The 21,854-nt window shown below is 30.8% G+C and overlaps 1 long non-coding RNA gene across 4 annotated transcripts; it reads left to right on the top strand.

Moving 5' to 3' along the window:
• The first annotated feature begins 7,294 nt into the window (after window positions 1-7,294).
• On the top strand, window positions 7,295-13,362 carry LOC104646969 (uncharacterized). Of its 4 annotated transcripts, none has more exons than XR_741129.4 (7): window positions 7,295-7,520; window positions 7,619-7,750; window positions 8,059-8,185; window positions 10,149-10,249; window positions 11,016-11,180; window positions 12,871-12,942; window positions 13,070-13,362. It is a non-coding gene; the product is annotated as an uncharacterized lncRNA (long non-coding RNA). The 4 variants fall into 4 exon arrangements; XR_741130.4 differs by having other exon boundaries at window positions 7,616-7,750; window positions 11,019-11,180; XR_741126.4 differs by having other exon boundaries at window positions 7,616-7,750.
• The last annotated feature ends 8,492 nt before the right edge of the window (window positions 13,363-21,854 follow it).

The raw sequence follows: 21,854 nt of genomic DNA, 5'->3' as shown, positions 1-21,854 counted from the left end.
CTTGATGGGGTTCCATATTTTTCTCAAAAGAATAAGATAAGTTTTTAACAGACAAATAGGGAAAGGGAGAAGAATAGTAGAATGTGAAGAGAGTCAAAAGGCAGAGTTAGGAAGGTAAGAAGGGTATGTATAGTTGAAATTTTGAGAACACACTCTAATCTCTGGGGTATATGGGGGTGGGGGTGGAGGTGGGGGTATGAAGGGGGGTGTGGGGTGGCGTGGATATTGGAAGAGGAGAGATAGAAGAGTGGACACAGCTGGTGCACCACATGCCATGTGACCCATATTTTCAGCTCTTCTCTCTGTAATATGTGTTTTTTTTTCTCCTCAAAGTATGATTTGAAGTTTGGTTTTATGTGTCTATATGTGAATGGTCTTCCTTTTTCTTTGTCTAAAATTATCTATATGGGAAACCAAACTTCCAAAATTTGTGAACATGTCTTTTTGAAAGTCTTTACGTAATTCATAAAATTATTATTATTATATAATTAGCAAGTTACAAATTCAAATGATCAAAATAATATATCCATTGAAATGCAAACTAAATTAGATTGCGTACTATAAATTCTTGTGTTAAAAAAGTTTCCTAAATCACATACTCTCACACATAACTAAAGTTATAGTGCATCAAAACTGTCCTTTTTATTATTATAAATAATGTATAAAAGAAATTTTTACTTGATTTCAAATAATAATATTATTGGATAAAATGAGATTATATTACTAAAATATTGGATAATATTTTTATCGTCTTAATTTATTTGACACTTTTTATTTTTTAATTTGTCCTAAAATGATTGCCATTCTTCTATAATTAGAAATAATTTAATTATAAAATTTTGTTTTACTTACATAAAAATCTAAGATTTGTTTTAGACTATAAATTTTTAAAAAAATTATTTACTTTTTAAAATTTATATCAAATCAAACATTTTAAAAAAATTTGTCAAGTCAAATAATATTAATGTAAATCGGAGGAAAAATTAATTCCACCATATCACATAAATGTTAGTACAATTTAAATTCATTCTACTTTATTTATGATTTACAATTAATGACAGTATTTATTTTACTCTAGAAATACTATAGGAAAAAAACTTATTTCAACATTAATATTAGAATATTCATTTTTTTAGTATAGAAATATTATAGGGAAAACTTTTATTTCAAACATATCACATAAATATTACAATTCACATTTGTCTATTTTATGATTACATTAATGAAAAAATATTTCATTATTCATCTATAATCTTTCCTAATTAATTCAGTTTAAAAAAGAATGGCCATCTTACTTTTTTTAATATATTTTTAAAAAATGGATTTTTTTCTTTTTTGATAACATTTTAATTTCAATTTTCCACGTAACATGTTTAAGGTCACAAAATTAAAGAACAATTTTGTAAGTTTGACATAACTTTAATTTAGGATCAAAAGATTTAAAAAACTTCTTTATTTTCTTAAATTCCGTCTCAAGTTAAATCACGTCATTTTTTGTGAAATGAAGAGATTAACAGATAACAACATAACTCTAACAAGCTACCAAAGAGCTCTATTATTAGATTCTTTTCTGAATATACACGTAGTAAAAGTTTAGTACATTGTAACTTAATTTTTCAGTAGATTGTTGAATAGATCTATTTATATTTTTCTCAAAAAAAAAATAAAATTGTCCCTATTTAGGAATTTTGGGTTTTTAAAAACCTGTTTGAGGTATTTTGTGTTATTAAAACAAAGTGTTTTGTCTGTATAGGTTTCCGCGTACGTGTGATTAATTAAAGGTAGATCTATCACTCTTTAATTCATTAATAATAGGAGATTCCATTTGCCTCAATTAAACAAAATTAATTGTCTCTTTTAAGTCCTTATGATGAGGGATTAATTAGTGATTAATAAACTTTTTAATTAAAATAGAAAATGTGATTAAGACCATAAACTGTGATGAGAGAATTGTACAGATATAGATAGGTGGGACCCTTGTGTTCCTGCTACGATGTTTCCCTCTCTAACAGGCATGGCTCTTCAGAAATTGTTCAAATTAATAATTCATTTTTTTTAAAAAAAAAATAATAATAATAATATATTGTACTTGATAATGTAAAAATATTCTTATACTTGTTTCAATTTATTTTACTTTTTATATTGTAGAAATTGAAATTTCGTGAAATTACATAAGGCGTGTTTGATTTTAGTTAGGGTTAGTAGACGCTACTCGATGTTATATTCTGATTTGTAATGGTGTAAGGAGTTATATATTTCACTAAGAGATCAAGACATTAACCATTGCCTCTGTCGAATCGATCGTCTGATGTTGCTAGCCATCAATTATATTGCAGGGAGGTTTAAAAATACGTTATTTAAGATTCTCGAATCATGAAACAAACAGATTTTTGCCAACATTGTTTAATCAATAATATTATACTTTATTTATATTTATTATTTATTACAGTTTATTTTAAATAACTTTAAAATTTATTGCAAATGCATATTTTCTTGCTTGCCTTTTAAGAAAAATTTAATTAAGATAATTTATCTGATTACATGACGTGCAGTAGTATCGAGTCAATACTAATTCAAGCTGCATTGGGGACTATGATTTTAGGATTTAAGCCACATTAAAAACTACAATTTCAGAATTTGTTCAGATCGCTGTAAAAAAAAGACGATCGTTTACTAACTAAATTTAACCACGTATTATAAATCGATTCGATCTTTTATCTGAATTTTTTCGAAGAAAAGCAAATACTAACAATCATCTGAAATGAATTCAACTATGTATCATAGTCTAATTCATCCATTTGTCAAATGTGGATTTTACCCCATACAATAAACTAAAGATATAAGTTGATTTTATTTATTCATTTATTTAGGAGCTACAAGGAAAAATATTGTGAATTTCCATTCTTTTTCCTTTGAGCAATAATTGAAATGGAGTTAATGTGAATTGAAATGGAATTTTCCACAATCTTGCTTGGGGGGTTTATATTCATGATTATTATTTTTTTCCACACAATTTTTTTGTGAGTTGGAATTTATGTACTCATAATTAGTTTATATTTTGATAGCTTCCCAACGTGACCAATCTGAGTTTAAAAGGGAAAAAAAAATAAAGTAGAAAAGAGAACTTATTATTATAAAAAGGAAAATAGAAAATCTACAATCTAAATTTTCAACAAAAATAATATTAAACCTATTGAAGTGATTACTTTTTTTTTTCTTCATAACTTTTACTTAATGAACAACAATTAACAAAAAAAGAAAAAAGCATTAATAGTCTCAATAATAAATAGTTGATAAGTATTATATATTGATAAATATTTTGAAGGGTTGAATTTAATTTTATATTTACGTAATTCTATAAAAGTATCAAAATTATGATGATAAATAGTTAATGTGTTCGATAACAAAAAAAAAATGTGTTGATTTGTTTGGTCGATTTTAGCTTATATACTTTAGTGGTTGCCAAATATGTAGATAATAAAAAATATTTATATAAGTTAGCTTGATCAGTTTATAAACATAATTAAACACCTTCTAATTTAAAAATTTATTTCCTCATATATAATGTTTGTATTAATTTTTAAAAACAAATTATAAAATTCACAAATAAAGATAGAAAAAATATACCACTTAATTATGATTAAGTAATTTATAAATGTCTTTCATTTATTACTTAAAAAATATAAAGGTGTGCACGTAATTTTTTTTTTAACCATTTTTGAGGATATGTGGTCCATTATAATTCTTGTTTGGTAATAAGTAGTAAAGTATCTAATGTGAATGAAATAGAATAAATAAAAATAAAAAAAGTTGCAATTTTTTTTTATTTGTATTTTTAAACTAGTCATGTCGTTATTCATGTGGGGGCTATTTTTGTCATTTTGATAGTACGAAAGCGGTAAAGAAACAGCCAAAATAAGCCCACACGTGCGAACATATACTCATGGACATGTCATTGTTCTTATAAAGCCCTTTTTATCTATTATTTTCCTATTTTACCCTTCCTGTATCGAATTACCTTTCAAAAAAGAAAAAAAGGAAAAAAATGATATAAATAGTTAATGTTTAGCATATATTTTTATAAATATTTAGCAACAATTTTTTTACAAAAATCTCCCTTATTTTTAGTCTCTCGATTTGTTGTTAATGTCTCTTTTTCACTATTTTTTCGATCAAGGGTCTTTTAGATACAATTTTTTAATTTTTTCAAATGTATGAATAAGTTTATATACAATAAAATTATATTGAATTTGTTCTTATTATTCCCCATATTTTAAGAAAAGGAAAAAAGAAAGAAGATATTCTAGATAAAATCATACCCAATCATTGAAAATCTTAAATTTTGAAAATTCATTTAGATACTTCGAATTAAATGCAACTTTCACCTCTATTTGTATTTCAATGACCCAATGAAAAATAAATTAAGGTATTTTGAGGATAGTCAGAATAATCATGAAATTAAAATCATCGAGATCTTACCTTATGTTTTTATTTATGAAAAAGGAGAAAAATATACTACTAAAGATTATGTTGAAATAATAAATATATTTTTTATTTTTAATAAAAAAATAAATCAGATTCTGAACCTTAATGCTAAGTTGTAGAAAAAGCAAATTAAAATAATTATAATCTAAAAGGCAAAAAAGTACATATGCAAAAAACAAATACTATAATGAAAGTATGGCATTTATATAGTTTATAATGATAGAGTTTTGGAATAACAATCATTTCAAATAGAGAAACAAAAAGGCAAATGAATGCCCAAATTTATTTGTTTACATCAAGAAATTAATTTTTTGTACTTTGGACATGGCCACTAGGTACTAGCATGAAGTTTCTAAATGACTTAAAATCATTTATTTGATTAGGAAAAATAAAAATACTTGTCCATTCAACAAAAGGGATGAACATTAAAATTGATTCATTAAGGTATTTGATTTGAAGCACCAAAGTGACAAAAATCCATATTAAATAATCTTCTACCAAAAAAAAATCATACTAATAAAGAAGTTGATTGCACATTAATGATGGCTAATAGAACTTTCTCCAATTATTTCTTTTTTTTAGTAAAAAATAAAAAAATGTTGAGAAGAGCAAAAGTTTTTGATTCGTTGAATTTTGACGTATAATTTCTCTATTTCCTATATTAAAGTGACAGATTAAAATTTATAAATAGTTGTCGAAAAAAAATCTAAAAAAATTGAAAAAAGAATTTAATTATAATAGCAAATTAATATATATATATATATATATATATATATATATATATATATATATATATATATATATATATATATATATATATATATATATATTTAAGTAATGTATTGAATCCGGTCAAAAATAATAGATGTTTGAAATCCACAAGCCTGTCCCCCATTGAATTTAAGAAAACTTATTAATGATTGATTAAACTTGATATTATAATAAAATATTTATTGATATCTGCTATATGTATTTTATTTATGTAAATGATAATTGTTTTAAGATAAACAAATAAGTACATATTTTGTACAAATCTTACATAAAAATAAAAGGAAATAATAATCTTTTAATTGTAATTTATGTAAAGTCCATATGAGTTATCTCTAGATTTAATTTGTTGTAAAACTAACAAATCAAAAGACACGCAAAAAAAAAAAAAAAAAGAAGTCAAAATTCGAAGTTAGGCTTAACTTGGAAACGTAAAGAATAACGTTTTCAATTAGGTGAAAATTGGTCAAAAATGCCTTACAAGTGAAGACCAATACTAAAACTTACAAGTGGTTTTTTGAAAATAAAAAAATTGTAATGAATATGTCGATGTATTATTTATTTTATGTATGTATTAATTATATAAGATTTTTTTAATATTTTTTATTATTGATTCGGTGTCTGAAGTGCACATTAAAGATCCGACTAAATTTAAATTGTGCGGCTCTTTCGAGCTTCTAACAGGATTTCTTAATTTTCAAGACTCAAACCCGAGACCTTCAATTAAGGTGACATTTTTACTAGTGAATTACAACCAATGTGATAGTTATACAAGAATTAGTTACGCAGAAATAACAAACTATTTATAAGATGTTAGTAAAATACAATTCCAAACTAGTTGCAAGTTTTAATAAACTTTGGACTAGTTTATGGATTGGAGGCTTTGTGGAACTATTTACTATAGGCCAGTTCCCCTTTATTAAACAAAATTCTATATTTAAAATGAAAAATCAATTGAATCTGTGACTCTTAATCACTATTCATTTACGCCTTTCGCGTAGAAATTAAGAAATATAAATTTGAAACTGAAAGAAATTTTTTATGAAATAGAGAAAGGAGATAAAAAGCATATTACAATAAAAATAACTTTTAGCGGTATTAAATATTGACACTAATAAAGAGTGTTAAAGTTTTATCCGCATTAGTTAAATGTCATTAGAACCAATGTCACTAAAGGCTTTAGGGACATATACAAAAAGTGACAATAGCCGCTAAAAATACATATTTAGCGACAATTAAAAATTAAATGCCGCTAATGGTCATTTTGTTGTAGTGTGAATTTGAAATTGAGAAAAGAAAAATTGTGAAGCTGGTTTCCTCTGATATAAAATTAGCTATGGATTTAACGATATTTACATGTTTCGTCGCTAGAGTTTATTGAATTTTGTTTATAATAAAAGTTAATGTTGATTTTTCTTTATCGCTTCAGGTTATAGAATTTGTAATGATTTAGTAAAAGATTAAGTGAAAAATGTTTGATTTCTACATTTGTTGCCATATATTAGTTATTTAATCATGATCTCAAATCGTTGTGATTATCACCTATACCAATTCTCCAATAGGCGAACCAATTCCTAACATTCTAAATTATGCAACATCTAAATTCAGTTAAAAAGTGAAAGCACACACTACAACATTTTAGGCCTATCCCCACATTAAATCTGGACTACGTTTGTAAAATGTTGCCTAAAATATTTTTGGCTACGCTTTTAAACTGTAGCCAGAATTTTTTACTTTTAGCTACAATAATATTGACAACACTTCAAAAGTGTACTCTTTAATGGTATAAGCTACACTTTATAAGTGTTGTTACAATATAATATAATAGGCAACACCTATTTACAGATATGACCACATTTCTAAAATGTCCTATTTTTATAATTGAAAAAACAACACCTTATAAGTGTTACCCTAAAATTTTTCACTAAAGTTTTATATTCCCTCAAATATTTTTAACTCTCCCTTCCATTTTTATTGGCCAAAAAAAAAACATTAATAAATCATAAACATTATCTTTTTCAGCTTTCCTTTTTGACTTCACTTTCCACTTTGAAACTTTCTCTATCACTGAACAACGCTCTTTCATTGAACAACGAAAGAGATAATGAACAGCTGGTGAAGAGAGTTGAGAACAGATTCTCTTCTGCGATTTGTGAGAACAACACCCTGAAGAGTTGAAGTTATCGAAGAACTGAGCTGAAGAGTTGAAGATTTGAAGTCACTAACAGTTCAAGTCGTCTCTCCGTTAATGATTTCTGGAACTACAAGTCCGATTCTCTTTTCTGATGGCTATTTCATCAAGTGTAATACTCAAATTGTGTTCCTATTAGCTGAAGTGGTTGTTTCTTTGTTTTGTGTTTAGAAGGAATTGGATACTTTGGGGTTGTCGGCAAGATGATGAAATGAAGTTAAATAGTCTCTCTGTGAAGCTTTTCTCTCCAATTTCCCACCGAAGAAAAGGATTTCAGACTGCTTTTGTTGGAATAGGGTTTATCAGGTAAGAACTTCTATTTTGAAAGTCTAAGTTTTAGCTTTAGGTTTGGATTCTTGTTTTCTTATACAATTTTTGGGAGTGTGGCTAGTATTATAGCTTCATTAGTTGATTTTTGGGAGTGTAGTTCGTATTAGCCTTCCTATATAAACCTCTTTTTCATTGTTGGGGGTTGGGAAAAAGTTGAGATTTATTTGAGAAAAAACATTTAGAGAATTTGAAGATAATAGTTCATATATATATATAGATGCATATTCAAGGCAAGAAGAGTTTACTGTCGATAAGAGTATCACATTTTCTAATTTGTTTAGCAGATCAATTTTCCCAAGATTTGTTCGGGTCTGAGATTTTCCCAGAATTTTCATTTGTCGTTAGTGTTTGAGTTTCGCGGTGAAGATCGTTTCCCTGCTCTTTCCTTTCCAGTTCAGTGCCCGCAGAAAGGTACTGTCGTTTTCCTTATAGTACTCTTTACGCCTATCTTTCTATTTTAAGAGTGATATTGTGACTGTTTGATGTAATATCGCTTTAAAGATTCGAGAGTTTGTATTCATAGTTTTTATTCCCCTACTTGTCATTTAAAATTTTGTTATGTTGTTTCTTTTCCTGATCTTTCTCTTGGAATGTCCCTTAACTTGTGTCACATGTAGAATTGGTACCACGAGGTATCTTTGGCTCAAGCAAATTAGAAACTCAAAATTTACATGCCACAACAATCATATAAGAACTTAGATGACTAAAAAGTAGAAGGTTACAGATACAGACTCTTTAAAAGAGAGCTACTAGAATTTACAATCCATGATATCAAACTTCAGATCACAAATATGCACATTACAGTGCTGAGGATAATTAAATGATAAGTGGTTCATTGAAAACAGTGTGTCAAGAAGAAATGATTCTTATATTATTTCAGGGTTGAAGTCCAAAATATCGTCTTTTTTGGTTGTATCTGCATCATATTTGGCAAGCAGATCTTTTAAAGACCACAACCTTTTAGTTGGATCAGCTTTGACTGCATTTTTCAACACATGGATGGACTTTATGCCAAATGCTATTTGTTTAATATGAAGGTAAATGACAGTTAACTCTATTAGAATTTGCAACAGGACAACAATTGAAAAATAGTGAACAATGAAGATTGATTTTTTTTAGTGATTCTTAATATGTCATCATACAGGAGAACTCACAAACAGAATAATAGAAATACCTCTTGGCATTCTGCCCGCAAAACGATACAAATGAATTATTAGAACTAGATGATATAACATTCATATACAGACTGCATGATTTATGATCTGCAAAATGAAAGTTCAATAATTCAACTCAATTATAGAAGATGTAAAGCAACTAAACCTTCAAAAGCAAAACAACTTTACATTTTTTCTCAAGAGAAACTCATTTACAGCTCTCTCACCTTTCTCTGTGATAGTATTGCCGGTGTTAAAAAATTTGTATGTGCAATTTGGACAGAGCCAATCGTGTGGAGGAAATATCTACATAAAAAAGAAACATCTAAGCCTGATGCTTAGAGAGACTAGACGTCATCTTCTAGGCTGAATTCGAATAAGCACATAAACAATATTATAAAGTACAAAATTTTAAAATCCCAGTATGCATGTGTTGCATCTAATGGAGATGCCTAGGTAAAGCATGATGTTCTAAGAAATAAATATCCTAATCAATGTTCATTTTCATATTACACAATCAGTTTTGGTGATATTTATGCACTTATCTTTCTTTCCTTTATTTGATCAAATTTTTAACCCAAACAACTTGTGCAGTAATTGAAGCCAAACTCCTATATTATATATGCTTCAGCTGAACTTCTTGAAACTGTGGGACTCATGTTCACAACAATTGTCATAGTTAGATGTTATCACCTGAAATGGAAATGAATGTGAAAGTACAAGCTTATATACTAGCTACACTAACTGACCTACTTGTTAACATGTGTAACTAACTCATGTCAACATCTTCAGTTGCTTAGCATTTGGAGATTTTTGGTAGTCTTGAAGAACTCAAGTGTAGGCCATTAATATTTTCATGTGTGGTCACTGCTAAGGTTACTTTAGGTCCCAGGTATATGACCTATCAACATTGAACTGATCCTTCGACAAGTTCACTATTATAAGATTATCAAGAAAGTAGAATAACTCTGTCAATATTTCAAAATACACTGACTGAAGTATGCTACTTACTACCCTGAAGTTTACTGCCGTTTTGAATACATAAATCATGTTTGTTATTGATCGTTTTAATCATTTGATTGGCTGTTTTGAAAGTCTCTTTCTATAGGTAAGCTTTATTTTCATTCTCCAAGTTGCATATACCTCATCGTCCAGTTTTTTCCTTCCAAGTTCAATTTCTAGTTCGTTTCGCTGATTAATTTTCCCAAGCTTTGTTCAAGTGTGAGATTATTCCGGAATTCTCATCTGTCATTAGTGTTCGAGTTTCGTGGTGAAGATCGTCTCCCTGCTCTTTCCTTTCAAGTTTGCTGTCCGAAGAAAGGTAATCTTATTTTACTCATAGTACTTTTTTCGCCTCTGCTTTTATTTTGAGAGTGATATTGTGACTGTTTGAAAGTTGTTCTGATGAGTTTGTTTCTTTTTATTTGATTTATCTTTGAGTTAATGTTGATTCAATATGAGATGTGTTTCTTAATTAGTTACTTTTGCGGGTCTGATGTAATATTGCTTTAAAGATCCGAGAATTTGTATTCATAGTTGTTATTCCCCTACTTGTCGTTCAAAGTTTTGTTTTGTTGTTTCTCTTCCTGATCTTGCTCTTAGAAGTTTAAAGTACTGTCCAAAAAAAATCTAGTATATATATTTCATTAAAAGTAGACTCACTTTGTTTAATGAACAGTTCAGATAAATCTAGAGAACATGAAATTGTTTGATGAACAGTTCTTATGAGTCTTAACTGTACACTGAGTTTTGGATTTTCTAAGCAATTTGTGAGTGAGTATGAAATTGGGGAAGAAGTGGGTTGAGGCCAATTTGGGTATACTTGTTATGTTATTGTGAAGAATGTGGGCTTGAAGGGTCATAAAGTTATTGTTCGACTGCATATTGAATTACCTACAATGTCTGATTGTTGAAGTACATAGTGGAAAAATTGATCAATTTTATGAGTCCATTTTCTTTCATTTAAATTATGTTGGGGTTTTATATATGTTTTCTCTGTATGTCATCAACACCATTAGATTTTATGAGTTCATATTCTGCAGTCGGGGTTCTTTTTTATTTTCTACTAATATTTGTTTTGTGCTTAGAAGGAGTTGATTACTTTGGAGTTGTTGAAATGAAACAAATCACGAGTTACAACTAAAATTTCAAAGTACGAGAAGAAAGCGCGAAGATCGTGATCACCGAAGTGACTCCTATGCATATTCAATAGACGAGATATATTGAATTACTACTTGGAAGCATTTGAATCAGTAAGTATATATCATGTACATAGTGCATTCAACTTTTTTATGCCCCTTCTATTCGTTAATAGCTTGTTTTAATTTTCATTGAACCTTTTAATGTTCATTTTTAGCATCACAACTTGTTCAATGTCTTGCAACTTTGTAAATTTAAGTGATTGAGGACATGTCCTTGTTTTGTAGTTTGTCTAGGAGTAACTATTTCAATGGTTGTTGGATGTGCCTCATGAATTGCCTGAGTCTTGCAGCTAGAGTATGTACTTTATTTTAGTTGTATGAGTGTGGTATTGTGTTGAAGGAGGACTCTAGTGATTTTGGGTTGTAGTTGTACTTTTTTCCCTATTATTTTACTACTTTGAACTTTGAATGTGGATGGACCTAAAAGTTGCAATATTGAAGAAAATATTGAAGTGGTTCAGGAAAAAGGTTTTTGGGATGTTGTGGGGTTGAGTGTAGGTACTGCTGTGAGACGAATCGCATAGCGTTGCCTATGACAAAATAGTTTTTGCAACTTTTTTAGTACTATTTTAAAATTTTATGATTATTTTTAAAACTAACCCTTGATGTAGTGTGGTTTAGTTGGGGATATTGGTCACACAGCCAATATTTTCTTAAACATGTTGAGTGAAGTGATTCTGTAGCAATAACTATCAGTATTTACTTTCATTTCTTCAGCATTAAGTTCGCCAATTTGTATGCAGTAATATACTCAGCAGTTAGCCTGCAATGCGATCCGATCTCACTCTTTCTCTCTGTTTATTCCTATGCTTTACCAGCAGTTGAAAGTTTTGCATTTTCAGCACGAGCCACTAGTTTGATAGGATCTTTTGTTAGCTTTCCAAAACAGGTTGTTGATACCTTGGATTTGATATTTAGTAGTCCCAACCTCAGTCTCAACCTTTTTATAGGAGTAGTGGGCAAAGTTGGTTCAGCCACATTTAAGTTGAGGCAAAATCTTTAAAATGCAAGAAAAGTTTCTGATCCTGACTTGTAGTATTAACCTAAGACCTCTCTCGAACTTGTTGTTTCTTCTGAATGTGATGCTGAGGGTGGTGGAAGGGGATGTATGTTCTAGACTACGGTCAATGTGAGTGTTCTCATGCTCAACATGCTATCAGTGGTTGACTTATTATATATTTGTGTATCCATTGTATCCTTACTTATTGAATTTCTGCTTTTCGGCTCCTTCTTGATTGTTGGTTGATCCTGCATAGAAAGATCAATGAAATTATTAGAAGTAGGGACTGTAGAATTAGTAGTTATACCTGTGTGATGTATCTGTTGTTGTTGCTAGTTCTCTCCATTTAATCTAGGTCCATTACATTGAAATATGTATTTCAAACATATTTACTTAAACATAATTATGTTTGTTTCTAAAAAGTGTCCTCGAATGGAAAAATTTTTCAACCATAATTGTCTGATTTTGATACTTAAAGACTAGAAACTATAGAGGAGAATATGAGACTACCTGCAAACATAGCTATATCCTTGATCTAAGTCATTTCCCGATAAAAAAAAAGTCAAAATTTGAAAAAAATTAAGAAACTAATTGTGAGAGGAGCTAGCTAAACAACTTGAACCTGCTTCTCAATAGAATTTCTTAATCTTGATTAGTTCATTTAATTGAGTCTATTCTACTAATTTAATTTCTTTCTTGATTCTGTCTATCCTATTAATTTTACTTATTTTTCCTTGGTAGTATAATCAACATTCGGAAATATTCGTGGAGGATTCAAGGTTTGATTTCGACTAGCACAAGTACCATGGCTAGGTAAGAAACTTTTATCATCTGATAACGCCTGGTTCTGATAACTTACTCATGAACTTTAAAATTTATTTGTGAAGTAGTACATGATTTAACTGTTACCAAAATATTAAATATTGATATATTCTTCTAGGAATTCAAATATCTCATCCAAGGATTGGATGGAGTTCGCAAGGTATAGCAAAGAGTATATTGATGGTGTTGAATCATTCCTAGATTTCGCTTACTCCTATGGAGATCCTCAAGGGGAGGAGATTTAGTGTCCATGTGCAAAATGTTGTAATATTCGTTGGACTCAAAGGAATGTAGACTATGATCATCTAATAGCTTATGGATTTGTTAAAGGCTATACTAGATGGATCAATCATGGGGAATGTGATATCAATTTTAATGTTGACGATGATATGGATTGCTCGAGTGATGATATTGATGTGTTGTTGAATGGTCAATTTATAAATGTTATACATGCTGAAGGAGTTTATGATGGTCCAAATGAAGATGCCAAAAAATTCTATAACTTAGTTGAAGAGGCAAGCCAAGAATTATATCCTGGTTGTACTACATGGTTCTCTAAATTATCATTCATACTTCATTTATATTTGTTGAAGTGTCTACATGGATGGATCAATGAATCATTCAATTCTCTTTTATTGTTATTAAAAGGGGTGATTCTCGAGTTGAATATTCCTCCGTCTTACAATAAAACCAAGTTTATGGTTAAGAATATTGATTATGAGAAAATTGATACATGTCCCAATGATTGCATATTGTTCAGGAATGATCATAAGGATGATGAATTTTGTCATACTTGTGGAGATTCACGATATATTAGATCTCCTGAAGTTAATAGTGAGCTTGAGCCTTCGAAAAAATAACATCGAGTTTCAGCAAAGACTTTGAGACACTTTCCATTAATTCTTAGACTCAAAAGGCTATTTATGTGCTCAAAGACAGCATATTCTTTGAGGTGACATAAAGAGGAGCGTTCCAAAGATGGAAAGTTAAGTCATCCTACTGATGGTCTAGCATGGAAATATTTTGATAGATTGCATCCATATTTTGCACTAGATTGTCCCAATGTGAGCACATGTTCAGTTATGTTGATGATGTATAATTTGCCGCCTTGGATATGCATGGAATCTGAATATTCTATACTTTCTTTACTTATACCTAGGCAGTGGTCACCTGGAAATGACATTGATATTTACTTATAACCATTGATAGATGAGTTAAAATTATTGTGGGATTTTGGGGTTGAAACATATGATGCTTCAAGAAATTAAACTTTTCAAATACGGGCAGCTCTTATGTGGACTATCAATGACTTTCCTACATATGTTATGTTATCTGGTTGGAGTACAAAAGGAAAGTTTGTTTGCCCTTGTTGTAACTATGGCACTAATTCTCGCTATCTTAAACATAGTCGAAAAATGTTTTATATGGATCATCGTGTTTTTCTACCCATGGATCATCCATGGAGGTCTAGTAAAAGATCTTTCAATGGTAAAGCTAAATTCAGGCCTCCTCCACCCTATATAAAGGGAACTAATTTGCTTAAAAGCTTACAGGATTTTGAAAATGTGTTCAGAAAGAAGAGAAAGAGATCAAATGATGGCCCATTAAAAAAAAGGTCAATATTTTTTGAATTACCTTATTTGCAGCATAATTTGTTACGTCATAACCTCGATGTAATGCACATAAAGAAGAACATAGTTGATAGCATTCTTGGAACTCTTTTGAATATTTCTGGCAAAGCAAATGATCATGCAAAAGCCCGATATGATTTGAAAGATATGAGAATCATACAGAACCTTCATCCAAAAGATACTGAAGATAGTAAGAGAACAAAGTTTACAAAAAGGCGTGCTTCTCAATGACAAATGGAGAGAAATCAATTTTTTGTGGATTTTTAAAGACAGCCAAGCTACCTGATGGTAGTGCCTCCAATATATCTAGGTGTGTGCACATGGATGAAAGAAAATTGTCTAATTACAAAACCCATTTCATGTTACATTACTTGCTTCCAATACCAATCAAAAGCATTCTTCCTGATCATGTGACTATTCCTTTGATTCATCTTAGTTCCTTCTTCCGTCGTTCGTGTCAAAAAGTAATCACATTGGAGGAACTGGATTGCTTAGACGTAGAGATCATAGAAATAATAAATCAGTTGGAGTGAATTTTTCCTCCTTCATTTTTTGATAAAATGATTCATTTGCCTATTCATTTGGCAAATGAAGTGAGATTAGGAGGTCCAGTTCAAAATCGATGGATGTATTTCACCAAAAGATAAATGGGTACATTCAAATCATACATTCGCAGCAAACATTATCCAGAAGGTTGCATAGCAGAGACACGAGTGAGAATAGATTTTATGAATTTATTCTCTAAATATCATCATAGGGGTGTGCATACCAGATTTAACATATTAGCTCGAAATAATGAAGAATGTGACTCAACTGATTCAAAAACTTTGAGTTTGTTTCCTAACAAAGGAGTTCTTTTAGGAGCAAAGAAGACTGATCCAATAATTTAGATGACAAGTTACTAAGTCAGGTTCTCGAATCAAGACCAAGAATCATTGTCAAAACTTCTCTCAATGGTTTGAAATTCGTGTTTTGCAAGAGGATGTGCCTGATTTGCTAAAACAATTGTCTAGAGGACCAAATTCTGTTGCAAAAAGATATTGTGGGTATCTAATCAATGGATATAAGTTCCATGTTAGGCAGCATGATACAAGGCGTAAAACACAAAATAGTGGTGTTACAGTAGTTGCCTCAACTACAAGCTTTTCAAGCTCAAAGGATAAAAAATCCGATTGTTGCAGATTTGACTTATCATGGCAGAATAGTTGATATTGTTGAATTAGACTACTACGGTCATTTTAAGGTTGTTCTATTTAAGTGCAATTGGTATGAGGTTGAAAATGATGCTTATGGTCTTACTTATGTCTATTTTAACAAGAGATGTTCTCATGAAGAGCCTTTTGTGCTTGGATCTCAAGTACACCAATGCTTTTATGTGTAAGATCCATATGATCAAGATAAACATTATGTTATGAAGACTGTTGCGAGAGATTTGTTTAACATGGGTGATGAAGTAAAATCTAATCTCTCACAAAGTTATGACAACGAGCCATTTGAACATTTGATGGGACCATCTATACCAAAAGATAATGGTGTTGTTAACAAGGATTGATGTACCAGAAACAATTATTTATGTGTCTTCAAAATAATTTTTTACTCAAGAACTTGAAGTCGAGTATAAAGAGAAGTTTGAAGATGAGTTTGTAGATGAGTTTGAAGATGAGTTTGAAGATGAGTTTGAATACGAGTCTCAAAATGAGTATGGAGATGAGTATGAAGATGAGCTTGAAGATGAGTATGAAGAAGAGTTTGAACATGACGCACCATAAGTTTCATTATTTTTGTGATGACCATATAGTGGTCGCTTACTGTTTTTGTAATTTAATTATTTTTTTTTTTGTAAAATCACTTTAAGATATCTAATATGTGGAATTGAAGGTTAGATCACTTCAATGTTTAAGTATTTTGTTACCTTTTTTTATGCACCAAATTGTTGTTTGGTCAAGTGATTTATGTTGGTTTCTTGTCTGATTATTAAATTACTAAGGAACATGTACGCCTAGCTGAATATTTTTTATTTGGATGTTTGTTATTTATATTCTTATTTGTTTCTTTTTATTTTCAGGCATTGGGCATTAGAGGCAGAACACAGAACTCTACAGGTTGAAGTCGCTCCTGTTTTCTTCTCTGTCCTGAGTTCCTCGCTCTAAGAGTGGTAGATCTCTTTACCTATAAATTTTCCTTATTTGTGAGACCAAGAGTGTTGTGAGTTGTTGCAACTAAAATAACGAGCTGCTAATTTGTATCAGTTTCTTAGTTGATATGAATTGATCTGTTTTCTTAAAGTTAATTGAGTCTCCTTCTAGTTTGTTCAAGACGAATGACTTATATTAATTGAGATAAAGTAACATGGAACTTTTCTTTACTGGAAGCATATGGAAGGAACAACTACATCAAGATGGTGGTGTGTGCATTCCAAATCTATGTAGCTAGTTTGTTATTTTCTTTTTTTTGGGTGATTTAATTTTTATATATTTTTGCTCTTTTTTTGTTGTTGGATGTAATGTGCAAACGTCGTCCAAGTAAGGTGTTACTGCTTTTGTACATGTGACTGGAACAACATTAGGTAATGAACAGAAACAACATGATAATCAGGATCTACTACTGAGAAAACAACACAAAGAAGATGATGTTGATCATGATCTACCAAACATAAAACAAGTAAAGAAGAAGTCAGTCATACCAGCTACTAATATTGATTAGTTTTTAAAACAATAAGGGATAGTCATAGGTGATAAAAGAAAATAGGTTAACCACACATAAGCGGATGTCGAGTGTATGCATACTCTTCATTCTATTCATAAACATAATAAAGGATTGGATGATCTAGAGGATTAAGAACAAATCGACAAGGATGAGTGTGCTATAGACGAGGAAGATGATATTGATTGTAGTGCAAAAGGTATCTTTTAATTCTTGTACGATTTATTACTCATTATAAAAGAAATTTCTTATCTCTTGGTTGTTACATCAATCTAGGTTTATCGAAGCAGAAATTCGGAAGAAAGAGAGGAGGTGACATTTGATAAAGGACAAGTAATTGGTCCAACTAGTAAGATAATGTCGGAATTAACCAATTTTATTGGAACAATTGCAAGGAATCCTAGATTCATCAACTTGATGTACATTACTTGGCATGCTGTGCCAAAAGATATTTGAAAAAGTATGTGAAAATATATCAATGTAAGAACAATCAATTTTGAGATTACATATTTTATTGTTTGTTTTTACTAATGAAGCTAAATATATTTATTTTGCATAGTCCAAATTCCTAATCCAAATAGAAGGAAAGAAGTGGGTGATGACTGCTCTTCGTGATGCTAAGAGGCAACACACACATGTGATTAAAGAGAGATATTTTGATAAAAAATAGTACTGTTGAGGATATGCTAGCAAAACATCCTGATGACATTCCTGAAGTTCAATTCCGCCAGTTGATCGAGTATTGACAACACCGGACCGTTCAAGTAAAGCTAAAATAGTGCATTTCTACTCTTTGACATATTTTGCATCATAACCGCTGTTTTCTAATTTATTTATCAATTCAAAAAAATATTATTTAATTACATACCATAATTGAGGTGAAATCTAAAAGTAGGAAACAACAAAAGTGGAGGCATCAAATGGAACCGAATAATTTTGCAAGAGTACGCGTGACATTGGTAATACTTATCAGGCATATGAATTTCCTTTTTTTCATATTTAATTAGAACATGTTATTTTTTTAAAATTTCTTTTGATATAATTGGTAGCGTGCAGCAAAATAAAATAACTAGAAACCATCACAGAATTAAATGTTTATCACAACTCGTACAAAGACGGAAAAGAAAATCCAACCCGATAGCGAAGCTGCAATAGTAAGTTTTTTAAAGACGATTATTGGTGAATTAGATTTAGAATTAAAATTTGTATATTGTGGATAGTGTGAGTCCATTTTATTTTTTTAAGTTTGTCATCTTCTTATTCTCCTTCTTCTTCTTCTTCTTCTTCTTGTGCAAGTACTAGGATATATTAAATATGTTTTATTTTGAATTCTTTGCTGGGAAAAGTTGTTAGATTTTTGTAGTTCTTGATTTCTATTACAGGAACAGTATGCTCGGAAGAAAGGTAACAAATGAATCATAAATTGCGTAAAGTAAATAGTTCTTACTGTTAACTATGAATGTCAATTTTATTCAATAGGTTGAACTTAAGAATCGTCAAAATTCTGAAGAAACAACTAATGATGCCTTTACGGCAGTGTTTTTAAAGGAGCAGTGTGGACGTCTTAGGTGTTATGATAGATCAGTGAAAACAAGTTCTCTGAAAGAAGATGAGGAAATTAACAAGATCAAACAAAAGCATGCTAATGAAATCAGTTCTCTGAAGGAAAAAATGAATGAAAAAATGAATGAAATGAGAGATGAAATGCGACATTTTTTTAGTCAATTGTTACAAAACAACCCTGGCTTGAATGTTCAAGATATACCAAGGGTTGTTGGATCTAACCTTGTTTTACCTGTTGATGCAAGTAGCGCACAACCTTGAAGAGGCCACAATACTCCAAATTCTTCAAGGTCAACCCATGATCCAATTCTTCAAAAAAAGTATTTTTTTTTGTTCTTTAAGGCTTTTCTCTTTCTCTGTTCTTTATTGAAGTATCAAATTGTGAAGATAGTTTTCTTTTTCTTCTGGCTTGTTTGTTGATCCTACTAACAAGATCATTATAGTTAATTTGTATGTGCAGTTGTGGCTGATTTGTGTGTAGTTGTGGCTACAACTTCCTTGTTAGGATATTATGTGTGCAGGTATAGAATCAGTGTACATGTTATAGGATCAGTTTATATAGTGATGGAAATTCTGGAAATAGTTGATAACACAGCTTTGTCCCATCTTGTACTTCTATTAGAAAAAGTTTCACATTTTACGTGGTCCTGAACCTTGACCTAGGAAATGGTAAGGCGTTTGTGGAGAACTATAAAGAGGAAAAGTTTGAGTATATCCAAACATGTTTCTGCACTACATGTTTCTTGTCATTTCTCTGAGACCGGAAATCTACCTCTTTACATATTACATCATTTTTCTTCACTACATGTTTCTTGTAACACAAAATCACTACATTGTTGTTTGACGTTAGTGGTCGCCTCCTGAAGGGTTACATAGAGCTTCAATCCCTCATTGATATTGTCGTTGATTTTTTGATAATTCATAATGGCAGCTTCAATCTACTTATAGATTCTCTCATAGGTAAAGGTTGAATTATCTTTGAAAAATGCCTTGGTTCTCCTGATTTGCTAATGCTTTGTCTATAAATGTAGTGGCAGTTATTCGATTTGGATCCACATTACCTATACTCAAATCGTGATTGTTATTGCTTTGTTTATAAATTGTACTGGCAATTATTTTTTTTCTCCATTGAAAAATGCTCTAGTATGCTTGATCATATGCACTTCAATGGACAAAAAAAGTAGTTCCGTCCAAATTTGTTCGCTTCTTGGTCGCTGGAAAATGTCGTTTGTAGTTGGATGGCAAGCTGATGTTGTCCTATGGGCAGAATAAAGGGGACATCAAAATTCATGACACAGTTGCCAGAGAAGAGTGGTGGCATGTGCAACAGAAATCCTAGAATATCAGTGTCGAGAGAGCATGATCGTTTCTTAGAATTCACAAAGGGTGTGGAATTGAGATGCAATAAGATGTTTTACTCTCTGTATATATATAGCAACAACACATTCCCATTTTTGTATCTCAATTCCACTCCCTTCGTGGATTCAACGAAAAGATTGTGCTCCTTCGTCATTGATCTTCTAGGATGTCTCTATTGCACACGCCACCACACTTCTCAGGAAAATGTGAAGTCATTTTCAATCACCCATTTTGTCTACTCATAGGACGCCATCATCTTTTCACTCAACGAAAACACAAAGATTCCATCGTCAAAGAAGCATTAAATTTACAGGAATTTCTATTTTCTCTGTCTAAGTGCATAAAATTTCATCTTCAGTTTCTAGGTTCTAACTTACCAAATTATTTTCCAAATTTGTTTCAGTATGATTGTTGACCTGTTATGTTATATGTTTCATGACTCTCTGTTATTTCATTGTAAGACCCCCAAAATAAGTTAGGTTGTCTAGAGCCTCACTTGTGCCTATAATCTTGTTAACATGTTAATACAATATTTTAAAGTATGCTTGGGTGATTTGAAGCCATTTGGATGTCAAATGTCAAGGGACGACCAAGACGTTCGATGACTAGTCACCTAAGGGGTCTTATATGTTTTTATGTGATTATGTGTGTGTCATGAGCTTATGAGTTCCTTATATGATTAAAAATGATGTTTATAAGCAGTGTATTGAGTTTCATGAGGTTTGGAGGTCAAACGTCAGAGAACATTCAACACGTTCAAAAGTTAGCCCTTGAGACGTTCATGTGTGTATTGAGTGTGCCTTGCATGTTTGGATGTGTTTTACATGATCATTTTGGGTGAAACTTGCATGGAAGGTCTTCAACATGTTAAATTTTATATTCACGTTTGAAACGTCCGGATACGACTCCTCAAGGGGCCCCGCAAGAGGCTCTCAAGTAGGACCCAAATGTTGTCGAGACACTGCCTTGGCAGAGTCAATCGACGAGCTCAATTGATGCATCGTCAGTCCATCGATGCCCCGTCGACTAGGGGCGTAGGTTGAAACTTAACCTCAAGAGATGAAGCCACCAATAAGGAGTTGCAGTCACCAACGATGGTAATCCCTTCTACACAAATTAGATTTTTTCCCTCCAAAAATATTCTCTCTAGAACCTCCATTGAAGGTGAAGCTCAAGAAAAGCTTGGATCTTGGATTTCTATGGATTCTTCATCAATATTTAGAGGTTTTCTTACACATTGAGGTATGGTGATTCTTCATCTTTAGTTAATCCTCCATCTGGAGAGTCCTCTTCAAAGTTTTTGAAGAGATTTTATGATAAAACTTTCGATCTTTCAATCTAGCCATGGGTTCTTTATCAAAAAGTTTTCAAAGGCTTAATCGTGATTAATTAATGATAATGTATTGGTTTTAACGTGAAATTCAATTCAATTGCATTGTGAACCCATGTCCCTTTTCCAAACTCGATTTAGCCCTTGCATGGACTTTGTGATCATGGCTTGTTATTAGTTGAATTGTGATTCTATTATGTTGAATTTCTTATGTCTATTGTTTATTATGTATATTGATGGTGAATTTTTTATTAATTATCTATATGGATCGATGTATGAAGATTTGAACATAACTAGCCTTTGTCTCAATGTATTCA

The sequence above is a fragment of the Solanum lycopersicum genome, chromosome 4 (genome assembly GCF_036512215.1).
Source record: "Solanum lycopersicum chromosome 4, SLM_r2.1".
Taxonomy (NCBI): domain Eukaryota; kingdom Viridiplantae; phylum Streptophyta; class Magnoliopsida; order Solanales; family Solanaceae; genus Solanum; species Solanum lycopersicum.
This window is presented reverse-complemented; position numbering and strand designations above follow the sequence as displayed.